The following is a 14989-nucleotide window of genomic DNA, read 5'->3' on the forward strand; positions in this document are numbered from 1 at the left end:
TCCGCCTCCTGGATTCAAGCAATTCCCCTCCCTCAGCCTCCTGAGTAGCTGGGATTACAGGTGCCCACCACCACACCTAGCTAAGTTTTGTCTTTTTAGTAGAGACAGGGTTTCACCATGTTGGCCAGGCTAGTCTTGAACTCCTAACTTTGTGATCTGCTCACGTCGGTCTCCCAAAGTTGTGGCATTACAGGTGTGAGCCGCTATGCCTGGCCAATACAGGCATTCTTAACCACTGACTGCAGCTCTGCAATCCAGGCATCAAATAGCCTGAGGAAAAAGTCTGAAATGTGAAAGGATCGTGGCATGTCCAGAGACCAGCAAAGAGTTCATGGTATGTTGGGGAAAGTGGGGTAAGCTGGTATCTTCTTCTAGAGGGCTTTGGATGTCATGTTACATTGAAAAATCAAAAAAAAATTTAGTGCCACACTATTCATTCACTTATCCATTCACAAATAATTATTGAATGCTTACTATATGCTAGGTATGTTATACTAAGCACTAAGTGTGAGGTGCTAAGTAGAATAGATTTAGTGTATGCCCTCATGCAGCTTAGAATGTCCCCACGTCTTAGAATGTCACAGACACAGTGTTAATTAGATTCATGGATAGCTTTCAGTGTTGCATCATTAATTAACATCTTTGCCTTTGATGAGACATTCTCTGGAAATATTTAAACCATAAATCTATTTCATTCAGTTTTATCACTCATCCATGGTGCTACACTAGCCCTGCAAAATGGTTCACACTCAATTGCTTACCTCCTCAGGATAATGAGCCGTAAGTGTTCTTGGATGACTGAAAGAAGAACCTGTGATATTGATGTTTGCCAAGAGATAGTAGACATAATCTGTCTCTAGGCGGCAAGGGTAGGCACATTCTAAAATGTTCTTCTAGTTCATTTAACTTTTTTTTCTTTAGTGTCTATGTGAAGGCTTAGGCAAAGGGCACTTTGCAAGTCTCACAGCAGTTGCTGAAGAAATATTTTTTGACCCAGGCCCAGTGGCTCATGCCTGTAATCCCAGCACTTTGGGAGGCCAAGGCAGGTGGATTACCTGAGGTTGGGAGTTTAAGACCAGCCTGACCAACATGGAGAAACTCAGTCTCTACTAAAAATACAAAATTAGCTGGGTGTGGTGGTGCATGCCTATGGTCCCAGCTACTCAGGAGGCTGAGGCAGGAGAATTGTTTGAACCTGGGAGGCGGAGGTTGCAGTGAGCAGAGATCACACCATTGCACTCCAGCCTGGGCAACAAGAGTGAAACTCCGTCTCAATTAAAAAAAAATTTTTTTTAATTAATGTATGGGAGTAGAAATAGATACTTAGTACCTGGCTTCAAAGAGGTTGTAACCTCTATAAGGAGCCAAATCATTTATAAAGATTAATACTAGTATATGCTAATATAAGATAGCATATTAACATTGATTTTAAAGGACATAGACACAAGTGTACTGACTAGCTGCAACCTCTAGAATCAGTGTAGAGTTGCGATACTTGGAGAGTTCCTTCATCAGAAAATAGCCTTTGTTGGCCTTTATTCTCAATAGGTTTCACTCTTTCCAAAAAAAAAAAAAAAAAAATCAGTATTTGCATCACAAGTCTGTGAGACAGTACTTTAATTTAGAAAGTTTTTTTGAAATCAGTTATTTCAGACTATATTATAGTTCCATAAAGCCAAGTTCTCCAAAAAACAATGCCTGTGCTTAAGAATATAAGTTACATTAACTTCATTCTTCAGCGCCATGAAATATATAAGATTCAATGGAAGAAGTGATTCTGGGCATGCGTTTATGAGTAGGTTATACATGTATCTATGAGAAATGTGTGTACGTGGGTGTTCAGAAACATGACAGTGTAGCTTAGATGTGAGTATTGCTAGTCAATTGCAAGTTTAGTTTCCTGCAGAATACTCCCTGTTTCAGTATGTGTCTCCTTATTTTCTGAATTCTCAAGTTGCTGTAGTTTTTCCCAAGGATATACACATACACATGGATGTTTATACTAGGTCCTTTTATAAAAAAGCAGTGACATGGAATAGTCATTCTTTAAAATAGAGAAAAAATAATTGGTAAATATGAAAATTAGACTTTGATACTTACAAATCAAAAGCTAACCTTGAGTGCTTTCAGAGACCCAAGAGAAAAAAAAAAAAAAAAAGCTTATATAAGTAATTATGGCCTTCACATTAGCACCCAGTTTTTCAAAATGGCTGGTATTTTTGCAAATATGTAGCAGAATAGATGTCATAAAGATGTTGAAAATGAACACCTTGAATTCATTAATCTTAAAAACATTGCAGAAAGGGAGCAAAAAACAATACCTTTGTCTCCTCTCTCATGTGCTAAGGAACAAGAACAATATTTTAAAAAATGGAGAGCTGGGCTGGGCTAGGTAGCACATGCCTGTAATCTCAGCACTTTGGGAGGTCAAGGTGGGGGGCTCACTTGAGGTCAGGAGTTTGAGACTAGCCTGACCAACATGAAGAAACCCTGTCTCTGCTAAAAGTACAAAATTAGCCGGGCATGGTGGCGCATGCCTGTAACACCAGCTACTCAGCAGGGAGGCAGAAGAATCTCTTGAACCCGGGAGGCGGCGGTTGCGGTGAGCCAAGATCGCACTACTGCCTTCCAGCCTGGACAACAAGAGTGAAACTTTGTCTCAAAAAAAAAAAAAATTAGAGAACTGAATAAGCTTATTTTAGCCACAATAGTGAAGTAAAGAAGGAGGAATAACTGAAGAGATCATAGCAACAGAGCCATTGCTGATTGCTTGTGTTAGCTGTGAAGACAGCATTGGCAAATTAAATATCCAGGCCTCGGCAAAACCGCTATCTAAGCTTCCTCCCTTGATCTAAGCGAGGCTGTCATCACCACCCACTCATTCGGTTGCCTACTGAACTGCTAAGAAATAACACATTTTACATATTTTAGTTTTATCGCCTTTATTTTGTTCTTTCGTATTTCCCCCACTTCAGGGGTCTTTTAGGATATAGTTTACAACTGTAGATAAAATTTCAGAGCTTGATGGAAGCCTAGCGCTACTTAATATTTTGTTGTTAGATGGAGTCTTGCTCTGTTGCCCAGCCTAGAGTGCAGTGGTGTGATCTCAGCTCACTGCAACCTCCACCTCCTGAGTTCAAGCAGTTCTTGAGTAGCTGCGATTACAGGCATGTGCTACCACACCCAGCTAATTTTTTATATTTTTAGTAGAGATGGGGTTTCGTCATATCAGCCAGGCTGGTCTCGAACTCTGGACCCCAGTTGATCGGCCCACCTCAGCCTCCCAAAATGCTGGGATTAGAGGTGTGAGCCACCACACCTGGCCTACTTAACTTTTTTTACTCCAACTTGAGGCCAACTATTGCACTTACTCATTTGCTTGTTGTTCAGCATGTTGTTGATTTTTGAACAATACTGTTTACCGCCTTGATCAGCTCTCTGACTTATAGCTCAGGTAAAGCTCACATGTGTCCTGGCCACAGATGTCACACAATCTTTTATTTTGGCATCAGGCTGATATTATATACTGTTTGTTCTAGTTCCCTTTCAGAGAACAGTCCACCCCTGCCTGTGCCACATGCCTGGCATTGATCTAGGTGAAGCTACGTAACCATAAAGGTGTTTATTATGGGCACCACGTTGGAATGCCATGACACACAAGTGCAGAACCACTGGTCTTCTCAAACTCCTCATTTGACATATAATGCAATTAAGTCATAAAGGGTAGACATGATCTCCTTAAGTCAGTGGCAGGTTTGGCATAAGAATCCAAGTTTCTCACTTTCCAGTGTCCTTTTCATTGCTTCCATGCTAAAGAGGAAAACTCAAAAAAGCATTTATAGTTCCAAGCACTGAGTCATAATCCTGCACAATGGAAGGCTAACAGTGTCTTGTTCATGGAAGCCCTGTATAACTTTCTCAGGCTTAAAAACACAAGGAAGCATAGGTGTTGTGGGAAATTATATGACTGACCTACCATCAATAGATAAGATGTGTGTAGGGAGGAATTTTTTACTTTGCATTAATCAGTTTATTCACTCCAGCCTGAGCATTTTATTTAGGATTCTGTTCTTAGACTGTGGAATGTAATTTCTCTATATGAAACTACCTGCATATGAGATTTTACTCAAGACTGGCTATATCAGCACTGTACTAACTGGAATGAGTTCCCTACTAGCTTGTGTACAAACCCTACCTTTGGCCGCATGGATGAGTGGGCATTCTACCGGAAGAGCAGAGCAGGCTTTTGTTCGCAGTCCCACCAGTGACTACGATACCTTAGCAAAGCCTTCCTGCCCATATTTTCTGCCCCCTAGAACTGTGCCCATAGGTAGTATTTTCATTGGAAGGGAGTGGTAAGTAACTTGTTTTTATTCTTGCAAGGGTAAAATAATAAATGTTTGAATGCTATTATTAAATGTCTAATTTTAAAATAAGAAGCTTCCTGGGAATTTGCCTTACAAACTCTCTGGAACTCTCTGGAACCTTCAGGTTTACATTCTGTGTCTGTCTTGTTCTTGTCTTCCAGATAGAATGTCTTCCATTTCCTATCAAATTCATGTTTTGCTTTCAAAATCTAGCTCATTCGCTGCCTGCTCTTCAGTTTTTGTTTTCCTCATTTTCTCATGAAAACTTAGTGTTCTGTCCCTTTGTGTCACTTTATTCAGAGGTTTATTCTAACACTCACCAATTTACATTGCAATGAATTCTTTATGTGCCAGCCTTTCCCCTTCCCGCAAGAGCTTCACTGGGCTATCCTCTACTTGAAACAAAGAACCGTATAGTTGGCTCTTGAACAGTGTTGGTTTGAACTGTGCAGGTCCACTTATATACAGGGTTTTTATTTTTCAACCAAATGCAGATCAAAAATACAGTATTGTTTGGATGCAAAACTGCATATATGGAGCACCAACTTTTCTTATATGTGGGTTCTTCAGAGCTGACTGCATAGATTTTGGTATACCTGGGGGTCCTGGAAAGAATCCCTCATATATATACCAACTGCATTCTATTCATCCTTTATAAGACCCGTAGAAGGCCTTCACTGTATTATTTCAAAGTATGAATGACTTGAGCATCATTAAATGAAAGATCCCCTATCTTAAAACTGTCCCCCTTACCTAGACACTAGATCATCTGTAGGTACTCAACATTCCCATCAATAGAATCATTCCATAAATTTTTTTCTAGATAGCTATTTTTTTTAAATTTTTATTTTTTACCATATAAACATCTTACCTGAATGAATTAATGCATTCATTTGTCATTAACACATTATACCTGGATTAAGTGTCAGATGAGCCTGTAGGTTCTGAACAAAGACAAAAGGAGATTTGATGGGAATATGGAGGAGGTGTGTACTACATGGAAAAGTTCAAGGGTGGGATAGTGAAGTAGGGGAACTGGATATTGGGATGGGGCGAAACAGCATTAAAGCCGTGTTGCACCCTCAGAAGTGGAAATACAGAGGTGAAAAGGGACGTGGGGAATTTGAATATATCTTTTGCCCAAATTATGATTTTGCCCAGGACTATCTCTAATTGCTCTGAGATTGGAATAAGCCATTCTCATACCTCAGTGACATGGGTGCTGACAGACATGTGTATGTGGCTTTTATTTTATTGTGTTTTTAAATGGGTCAAGTCTTCTTGGGCAGTTTTTGGGTAAATGTCAACAGTATAGGCTCTTGTACTTTGGTGAACACATATCATGCCATGTGGCAGCCATGTTATTTTCAAGCAAACTCCACCAAGAACATATGGGAAGAGCTTCCTTCATCTAGCTCTAAGAGGAAGTTCTTGTCATTAAAAGAGACTGACCGTCTGCCAATGTGGCGATAAAATGCAGAAAACAGAGAGTAACTCCACTCTTGGCTGTGTTAGGAAAGAGAAGGCTTGTTAGCTCCTTGAAACAGTCTTGGATTCAGTACAGTTGTTTGCTGGACTGACATCCTGTTGATGAGTTTTAAAGCTTAAGGAGAGAAGAAGGAGTTACTATTTTTTCCCTATCTCTACACTTTGAGATCTCTGGGTCACAAATCTTGCAAGCTGTTTACATTCTAAAGAAGAAAGTCAGTGAAAACATTGGTTTGGCTTTCTTCAAGCAAATAGTCTAAAGGTGTTAATTATGTAGAAATTCCTTGAAATGCCAGACAACTGTCAATTAAAAGTCAATACAGAATAGGAAGGGGTTTCTTTGGGCCTTTGAATTTCTCACATGCACAATAAAGTTGTATATTCAGAAAAGACAGTGAATTTGTTATCTGTGCATACCTTTTTTCAGTAAAACAGATGGAAGGACAGTGTGGTCTCTTACTTACTCTTGATTCCTTCCCTCCACAAAGCTGCAATCCCTTCTATATACAGTTGCGTGCATCACATAATGACATTTCAGTCAATGACAGACCACATATACAACTGGGGTCCCATGAGATTACTATGGAGCTGAAAAATTCCTGTCCCCTAGTGACGTCCTAGCCTTCGTAATGCATCACTCACATGTTCGTGGTGATGCTGATACAGCAAGCCTACCGCCCTGCCAGTTGTCTAAAATATAGCAGATCCAGTTATCATAGCACTGAATAATCATAATAAACAACTGTTACTGGTTTATGTATATGCTATAGTATGCTTTTAAGTTACAGCTAGTGCTCGACTTACGACCACGATTGGGACCGGCAGACCGGTCGTAACACGATTTGGTCGTAAGTTGAGTAGGCTATATGTACAGTTGAAATGGTGCATGCGGAGATGGTAGTGCTGCTGGAAGCTGGTCCGCACTGTCGTATGCCCAACTGGGCAACGTTTCCGCTGCCAGACGCGGAGAAGTCGTGGCTAGTGATTGTGGTCGTAAAGTCGAATGGTCGTAAGTTGCATAGGTCATAAGTAGATCAATACCTGTATTAAGTTAGCGTGTACTCCTACTTATTTCTTCTAAGTTAACTGTAATACTGCCTCAGGCAGGTTCTTCAGGAGATATTCTAAGAAGGCATTGCGATTACAAAGAAGGCTTTGTGATTAGAGGAGATGACAACTCCCTGTGTGTTATTGCTCCATAGACCTTACAGTGGGACAAGATGTGTGGAGGTAGAAGACAGTGATATTGATGATCCTCACCCTGTGTAGGCCTCTGCTATTGTGTGTGTTAGTGTCTTTGTTTTTTGTTTGTTTGAGATGGAGTGTCACTCTGTCCCCCAGGCTGGAGTGCAGTGGCGTGATCTCTGCTCACTGCAACCTCTGCCTCCCAGGTTCAAGAAATTCTCAGCCTCAGCCTCCTGAGTAGCTGGGATTACAGGTACTTACCACCACACCTGGAAAATTTTTGTATTTTTAGTAGAGATGGGATTTCACCATCTTGGTCAGGCTGGCCTTGAACTCCGGACCTCGTGATCCATCCACTTTGACCTCTGAAAGTTTTGGGATTACAGGCATCTGACTTAGTGTCTGACCTAGTGTCTTTGTTTTTAATTAAAAAATTAAAAAGTAAAGAGACAAATTTTAAAAAAGATCTTAAAATTTAAAAAGGCTTATAGAATCAGGATACGAAGAAAATATTTTTGTACATCTTACAATGTGTTTGTGTTTTAAGCTAAGTGTTATTTCAAAAGAGTAAAAAAGTTGGTTTGTTTTTTTTTGTTTTTTGTTTTATTTTGAGAGGGAGTCTCACTGTGTCACTAGGCTGGAGTGCAGTGGCACCATCTCAGCTCATTACAACCTCTGCTTCCCAGGTTCAAGCGATTCCCCTGCCTCAGCCTCCGAGTAGCTCGGATTACAAGCGCACACCACCACGCCTGGCTAATTTTTTCTTGTGTTTTAGTAGAGATGGGGTTTCACTATGTTGGCCAGGATGGTCTTGATCTCCGGACCTCAAGATCTGCCTGCTTCAGCCTCCCAAAGTGCTGGGATTACAGGCACGAGCCACCGTGCCTGGCCAAGAGTCAAAAAGTTTTTTTTAAGATTTTAAAGTTTGTAAAGTAAAACAGTTATGGTAAGTGGTTAATTTATTATTGAAGAAAAAGAAGGCCACCGTGGTGGCTCACGCCTGTAATCCCAGCACTTTGGGAGGCCAACATGGGTGGATCACGAGGTCAGATATTCGAGACCAGCCTGGCCAACATGGTAAAACGCTGTTTCTACTAAAAATACAAAAAATATTAGCTGGGCGTGGTGGCACACACCTGTAATCCCAACTACTCAGGAGGCTGAGGCAGGGGAATCGCTTGAACCCAGGAGGCGGAGTTTGCAGTGAGCTGAGATTGTGCCACTGCACTCCAGCCTGGGCGACAGAGTAAGGCTCTGTCTAAAAAAAAAAGGAAGAAAAATATTTTTTAATAAATGTAGTATAGCTTAAGTATGTAGTATTTATAAAGTCTACAGTGCTGGACAGCACTGTCCTAGGCCTTCACATACCACTCACTCACTGACTCACCCAGAGAAACTTCCCGTCCTGCAAGTCTCATTCATGTTATGTGCCCTATATAGGTGTACTGTTTTTTTACATTTTATATCATATTTTTGCTGTACCTTTTCTGTGTTTAGATATACAAATACTTTCCATTGTGTTTTAATTGCCTATAGTATTCCATACAGCAACATGCTATACAGGTTTTTAGCCTAGGAGAAATAGGCTATACCATATAGCCTAGGTGTATCAACCTTAAGAAAACAAAAACAAAAACTACACACACACACACACACACACACACACACAGAGAGAGAGAGAGAGAGAAAATTATCTATAAATATAAAATTTAGGAATATAAATAAGGATTATAATCTGGAATGGCGTAAAATGGCAAGCCACCAGTGCATTCAGTGAGGGAAGTGTTAGGCGAGCTTTTATTAGCAAAAAAGAGATTTACATAAGCTGCTTAGAAATAAGAGTTCATTGGTTCCAGAGGTTCAAAGCCAGAGTTGTCAGTTCATTGGTGGAGATACTGTTAGTGGGCAAGTGTTCTTCTGAGAATATCTTAACTGAATTACTCAGTCCTATAGAATGCCTAGTGATAAACCTTATCAAAGCAGGAGATGCATGAAGGATGCAAAAGGGTTTTTTGTGGGGTTTTTAGAAAGTCCTTGGAAACAGTTCTTATCTCAGACATGTAAGCATGAGTCTCCTCTTTTTCAGGCCTTCCCAGCCCTATTTTGTCTGGGTCTGACAAAAGTGATTTCATCCTGTATCTGTAACAGTCACAGTGTGCAGAGGCTATACATCTAGGTTTTTGTAAGTACCTCTATGCTGTTTACAAATGAGAAAATTCCCTATGACTCTTTTCTCAGAATATATCCCTGTCATTAAGCAACACGTGACTGTGTATACATTATCCATATTCTTTGTTTTTTTTGTTTTTTTTGAGACGGAGTTTCGCTCTCGTTACCCAGGCTGGAGTGCAATGGCGCGATCTCGGCTCACCGCAACCTCCGCCTCCCGGGTTCAGGCAATTCTCCTGCCTCAGCCTCCTGAGTAGCTGGGATTACAGGCACGCGCCACCATGCCCAGCTGATTTTTTGTATTTTTAGTAGAGACGGGGTTTCACCATGTTGACCAGGATGGTCTAGATCTCTTGACCTCGTGATCCACCCGCCTCGGCCTCCCAAAGTGCTGGGATTACAGGCTTGAGCCACCGCGCCTGGCCTATCCATATTCTTTTCATAAGAGATTAGGTCATGTCCAAGTGGGCTGGGAACTCTTCCATCCTGCTCTGCCCATTTATTTATATTAAACCTTAAAGCTGTAGATAAATGCTAAGGGAGAAAGTAAAAACTGCGGAACAAAATTTAACATCACACATGATTGCCTTTTCTTGGCTTCCTGCAGCTGTGTCATATTTTGTGGCTGTCTTGAGTTACTTCGATGTATCAAATCTAAAATAAATTCTTGTTATAGATTTAGGAGAGATGGTTATGTAAAGATGAAAAAAGTTTTTTAGCATACAAAATACTATAGGTTTGTGTTTTTTGAGATGGGGTCTTGCTCTGTTGCCCAGGCTAGAGTGCAGTGGTGTGATCATGGCTCACTGCAGTCTCAACCTCCCAGACTCAACTGATCCTATCACTTCAGCCTCCTGAGTAGTTGGGACCCCAGGCATGCCATCACATGCAGCTAATTTTTAAGATTTTTTTTGTAGAGACGGGGTCTGTCTATGTTGCCCAGGCTGGTCTCAAACTCCTGGGCTTAGGCGATCCTCCTACTTGACCTCCCCAAATTCTGGGATTACAGATGAGAGCCACTGCACATAGCTACTATAGTATTTTTTATAGTATGTTTTTATACAACTATGTACTGAATTTAACTCCTTGTATTTTGTTAGCCACAGTATTATAAACTGAAATTGGAACATGTTAATTACTGCAAGTATTGCATTAACCTAGGTCTGTCCCAAGCTTGCTCCCAAACATTACCAACAGAACTCACTGATAAGACAAAAGTGGAGTTAATTGCTTCCCACCGCCTCTCCAAGCTTTGGCAGTGTCTTGGAGAAGGGAAGTCAAGGTCAGAGTTTGTTGAGCAATCATTTATTTTAAAGAAGCATCTTTCAAAGGGAGGGCCTTTGATTAGGATTGGGTAAGGATCACAAAGCAACAATCCAGGGCTGGTGGAAACATCAAGGGGAGGACTTTGACAGGAGAGATTTATAGAATCATAGGGAATGAACTGTCAAATTGATCCTTTCCATGGAAGAGCTGATGAGTCTTTCAGGAAGTTTCTGTGGTGAGCAATCTAACCATTTGCCTGGGCTTGGAGACTCCTGGCAAAAGAAAGTCATGCTAATGGAGACAGGAATTACACAAGGTCATTGAATTGTAGACAGTAAGATGCGGTTTCGGTTCTCATGTCTAAGCTGAATGTGGGGTATATGATTTCAGTTCTCAGGTCTACTAAGATAACTTCATCTTGTAATGGAGGAACTGAAGCATCTGATTTTTTATTTGCAGCTCCTTATATTTGTAGATATTTGACACAAACAGCTTTTGACATTTCAGCACTGCTTTGCAATCATTTCTTAGTTTATAAGCCTATTTCTTGTGTTTGGAAAGAAAATTAAAGCAGGAAAATTTCTCAAACAAATGCCCACCAACAATCACCACTGGAACCCTGCAACAAGTCCTATAAACCCAGAGGGTGCAGCAGAGAGAGACTGAATTCTATGTTTGATTATTTAAAACAACAAGCTATCCTTTGGGGCAGTTCTTAACAGATGACTACAGATGAAACCCTGGGTTCTGGGGTGCTTTCCAAGCAAGGAAAATCCTCTGAAGCAGTCGGAAAATTGCCATCTTTTAAAAGTTCCACCTCTGTCTTCAGACCACTTGTGTCTTTTTCTTTAAGTTGGAAACAGGGAAACTGTGTGAGATCACTGTAAGCTCCAATTCAGATTATCTCTTAACACAATTCCCACATATGATATAAATTCCATTAGATGTCTCTGCTTCTGTTTTCTCTTTCCAACACAGGACACACATTGGTAGTTGCAGTTGTGAGAAGCACAGGAGGGTGTTCTGGGGCTAGGAAGAGGCTATCTAGGGGGTGAAGCTCTGAGGATGCTTAACATTTGAAAGAAGTGTGAACACTGTATTTACATTTAAATTAAAATGGAAACTTTGTATAGGTTATGTTTCTGAAAGGTGTGTGTGGCGCATCTGCTGAGGTCTATTGTTTATTCATGCTGTAAATCCTTTGAAATGTGTTAAAATGCTTCCCACTCATTATAAAGCTCCTGCCACCCCTGGATTACGACTTTGATGTCACCAATCCTGCTTCAAAGAGTTCTTTCTGGGCTATTAATCACAGTTTAGCCTCTGAAGATATCGCCAGTGAAAACATTTGGACATCTTTGTGCTAGACTTGCTGAAACTTTGAAATCTTGAGTGTCTTGCATATGCACAAATTGCAGCACTTCCTTTCATTAACAACTTTTTATTTTGCTACAGAATCAAATGACACTGTAGGTAAAAACGCAAACAAATCTCTTCATGCACTTGGTTTGGGGGAAGAGGAATCAGGGAAGTGGTGAAGGGTGGGTGGGGCAGTGAGCAGGCCCTTCAGACTCTTCAAAGGTGAAATGTGGGACGGATCTGGGTGGCCACAAGTTGCCTCATCATTTTTTCTTACCTTTCATAGTTTTGTTTTTGTTTTTTTGACTAACCAGTGCTCACATAGAGAATTGGTGAGATTTCCTGGTCTTTTCTTGCTTTCTGCTTTGAGACCTTTGTGAACAGTTCACAGCAAATAAAATACTGCCTAATGTGAAATGAATACTTGCCTTCCTCTAGTCCTGTGTTGATGGTGACTTTTGTGAGTTGTCTTGTTGAATCCCCATAATAACTCTGAGAAGTATTATGGGAGGAAAACAGGTAGTACTGTTTTCTTGTTATGGACAAGGAAACTGAGGCTTTGAAAAGTTAATTTGTTTGAAGTCACACCCCTGACAAATGCAAAGCCCTGCAAAACTTCATCGGCCCCCAGGATTCAGAGGCTGCGTTCTCCCACTCCCTGCCCCACTGATTCACTGCAGGTGGCCAGGTTTCTCCTTATGTGCAGAGGGATTGATGGGGTTCAGTGCTCACTATCCCAAAATATGGCCCCTTGACCTATTGAATATTTTAAGCTGAAGGAATTTGAGAATATGGCAGAAGCAGGAATGTCACTCTTAGCCCCCACTTCTTCCTTCTCCCTTGAAGCAGGTCATAAAATCTGGGAAGGATTTTTCTGACCTTCCCCTAAAGCAGGCTGTGAGACTGTCATGTAGGAACTGGAGGTCCTCTACCCACAGAAAAGAAATATCCTTATCTCTGAAGACACAGGGACACAGAGAAGAATCTGAACAAATAGGCCTTGCTGTTTCCCCAGTTTCTTACCATTAGGTGATACTTCTTTTATTTCTTTACTCTCCATTTTATTTCCTTAAAAAGGCTCTAGAGTCACCTAAAACTTATATTAAGTAAATTTTTATGCTTTTCACTTGTTAATCTGTCCTTTGTTATAAGTGTGTCAACCGTGAGCCTAGGATGGGCAGATAAAAAGATATTTTTCCTCCCCCTGAAGGATCCTTACTGCCTGGTCTACTAATCAGTGTCTGTGTCCTAAACCCTGACAATGATGTACTCTATTGTCTAACTTCTTTCTCAGGAAAACTTCCTTCAGCATCTTTTTTCTTCCATATTCATGTCTTTTAGTGATAAGCAGTGCTAATCAGTGTCCCAGTCGGAGTCTTTTTCTTGTTGTTATAGTAAAACAATATATATATATATATATAACATGAAATCTACTTTCTTTTTAAGTATACGATACAGCATCAACTATGTGCACATTTTTGTATGGCAGATCTCTAGAAGTTTTTCATATGATGTGACTAAAACCCAGTACCAATTGAATAGCAGCTCCCACCTCCTCCTGCCCCAGCCACTGACAGCTACCATCTCCTCTCTGCTTTTGTGAGTCTGACTACTTTTAGATGCCTCATGTAAGTGGAATCATGCAGTACTATGTTCCTGTGACTGGCTTATTTCCCTTAGCATAAGGTCGTCCAGCTTCATGCATGTTCTAGCGTATGGCAGGATTTCCTTGTTTTTTTAAGGCTGGGTATTCAATTGTATGTATATACCGCATGTTCTTTTTCCATTTACCTGTCGGTAGGCATTCGGTTTGTTTACATTTCTTGGCCCTTTGAATAATGGTGCAATGAACACTGGAGTGCAAATATCTCTTAGAGATCTTGTTTTCAGTTCTTTTTTTTTTTTAACATTTTTATTAGACTTTTATTTAGCCTCATCATAAGAATATAAGGGAGATCATAGATTTGATGTATGAAATTATTTTTAAATTCACACTAAAATACATTATGATTAAAATGAATTGTCTTCAACCACCCATTTTGCTATCTTTTCCTGAGCAGATAATCTGTGCCAGTCATTGTGAAAAAGTCTTTATTTTAAGAAAAAAATTTAGTTAACAAAAAATTTAACAAGTTTCACTTAACAAAATACACCCAAAAGGAAATCACAGTACAAAGAAGTCAAGGCCTCACCAATTCCTACAGTATTAGTATTGTGTCACAATTCTCAAAACTAACTTTTAAAAAGCTTAAACTTAACCTAAAGGATTTTAAATGAAAATATAAACTAGAATGAACAAACATGAGAAATATTTTTTTGAATCAGGGAGCTAGCACCTTTGAGTTTTCCAAAAAAGCATGTCTCCCCAGTGTGTTCAGTGATGTGGTGTAAAAGGTCCACATTTAACATACTTAAACTACTTAAACTCAGATAACATCACTCTGAAGTATACTACCAAAATGTTAATTGAGAAAAGCTGAAAATAGTTTTAGTTTACTTATTATCACATGCTAGAAGAAAATTTTGCATGAGAAACACTGAAGAGGTAATTTTTTTAATCCAGATTTCACAAACTCATGGTGCAAAATGGGTCCCACAGCTTCCTCTATTATAACTCCTCTTAACTGCTTGTTGGCTGCCTGTGTAAAATTTGATAGAAATAACTCAAATGTTCCTAACAAAACTAGTCATATCCACCCATGCTGTTCTGCCCACTGTGGCCGGCCCCATAACAGCCGCTCACTGACTGGCTCTCCAGGCCACTATAAGTGACCTGGGCAGCAGACACCCCCATGCCTTGCATCACCTGGCTGCTATATGCCCCATTGCTGGCCCCTGTTGTCGAATTCAAGAAGAGTTCTATGTATCTGTGTTGCATGTTGGCCCTGTCTTTGGACATGGCTGCGACAGCTTCTTCATGAGTAGCAAACTGAACATCTGCTTCACCCATCACTGTTCCATCTGGGCCGATCTCAATATGGACTCACAGGATTGAGAGGAGAGAAGAAGTTGTAAATGTCGTTCTCGGTCGCTTTGTACGGCAGACCCCTCATATGGACACAGTGGCCTGTGGTGCTCTGCACTGTGAACTCACTGTCGCCGTATCTGTGGTCATACATTCCGGAGAGACAGTAGCTGAGGTCTCTCCCGAACAG

At 40.5% G+C, this 14989-nt stretch overlaps 1 protein-coding gene and 1 pseudogene across 2 annotated transcripts in view; one reads left to right on the top strand and one right to left on the bottom strand.

Annotated features, from left to right (window-relative positions):
* Positions 1–14989, top strand: part of MYO3B (myosin IIIB) — a 491163-nt gene that overhangs the window by 271401 nt on the left and 204773 nt on the right. The window lies entirely within an intron of this gene.
* Positions 13909–14986, bottom strand: LOC108310950 (annotated as a pseudogene). Its single transcript, XR_001827988.2, has one exon. The product of XR_001827988.2 is annotated as a heterogeneous nuclear ribonucleoprotein F-like (transcript).

Source organism: Cebus imitator, unplaced genomic scaffold (assembly GCF_001604975.1).
Source record: "Cebus imitator isolate Cc_AM_T3 unplaced genomic scaffold, Cebus_imitator-1.0 Scaffold110, whole genome shotgun sequence".
Lineage (NCBI taxonomy): Eukaryota > Metazoa > Chordata > Mammalia > Primates > Cebidae > Cebus > Cebus imitator.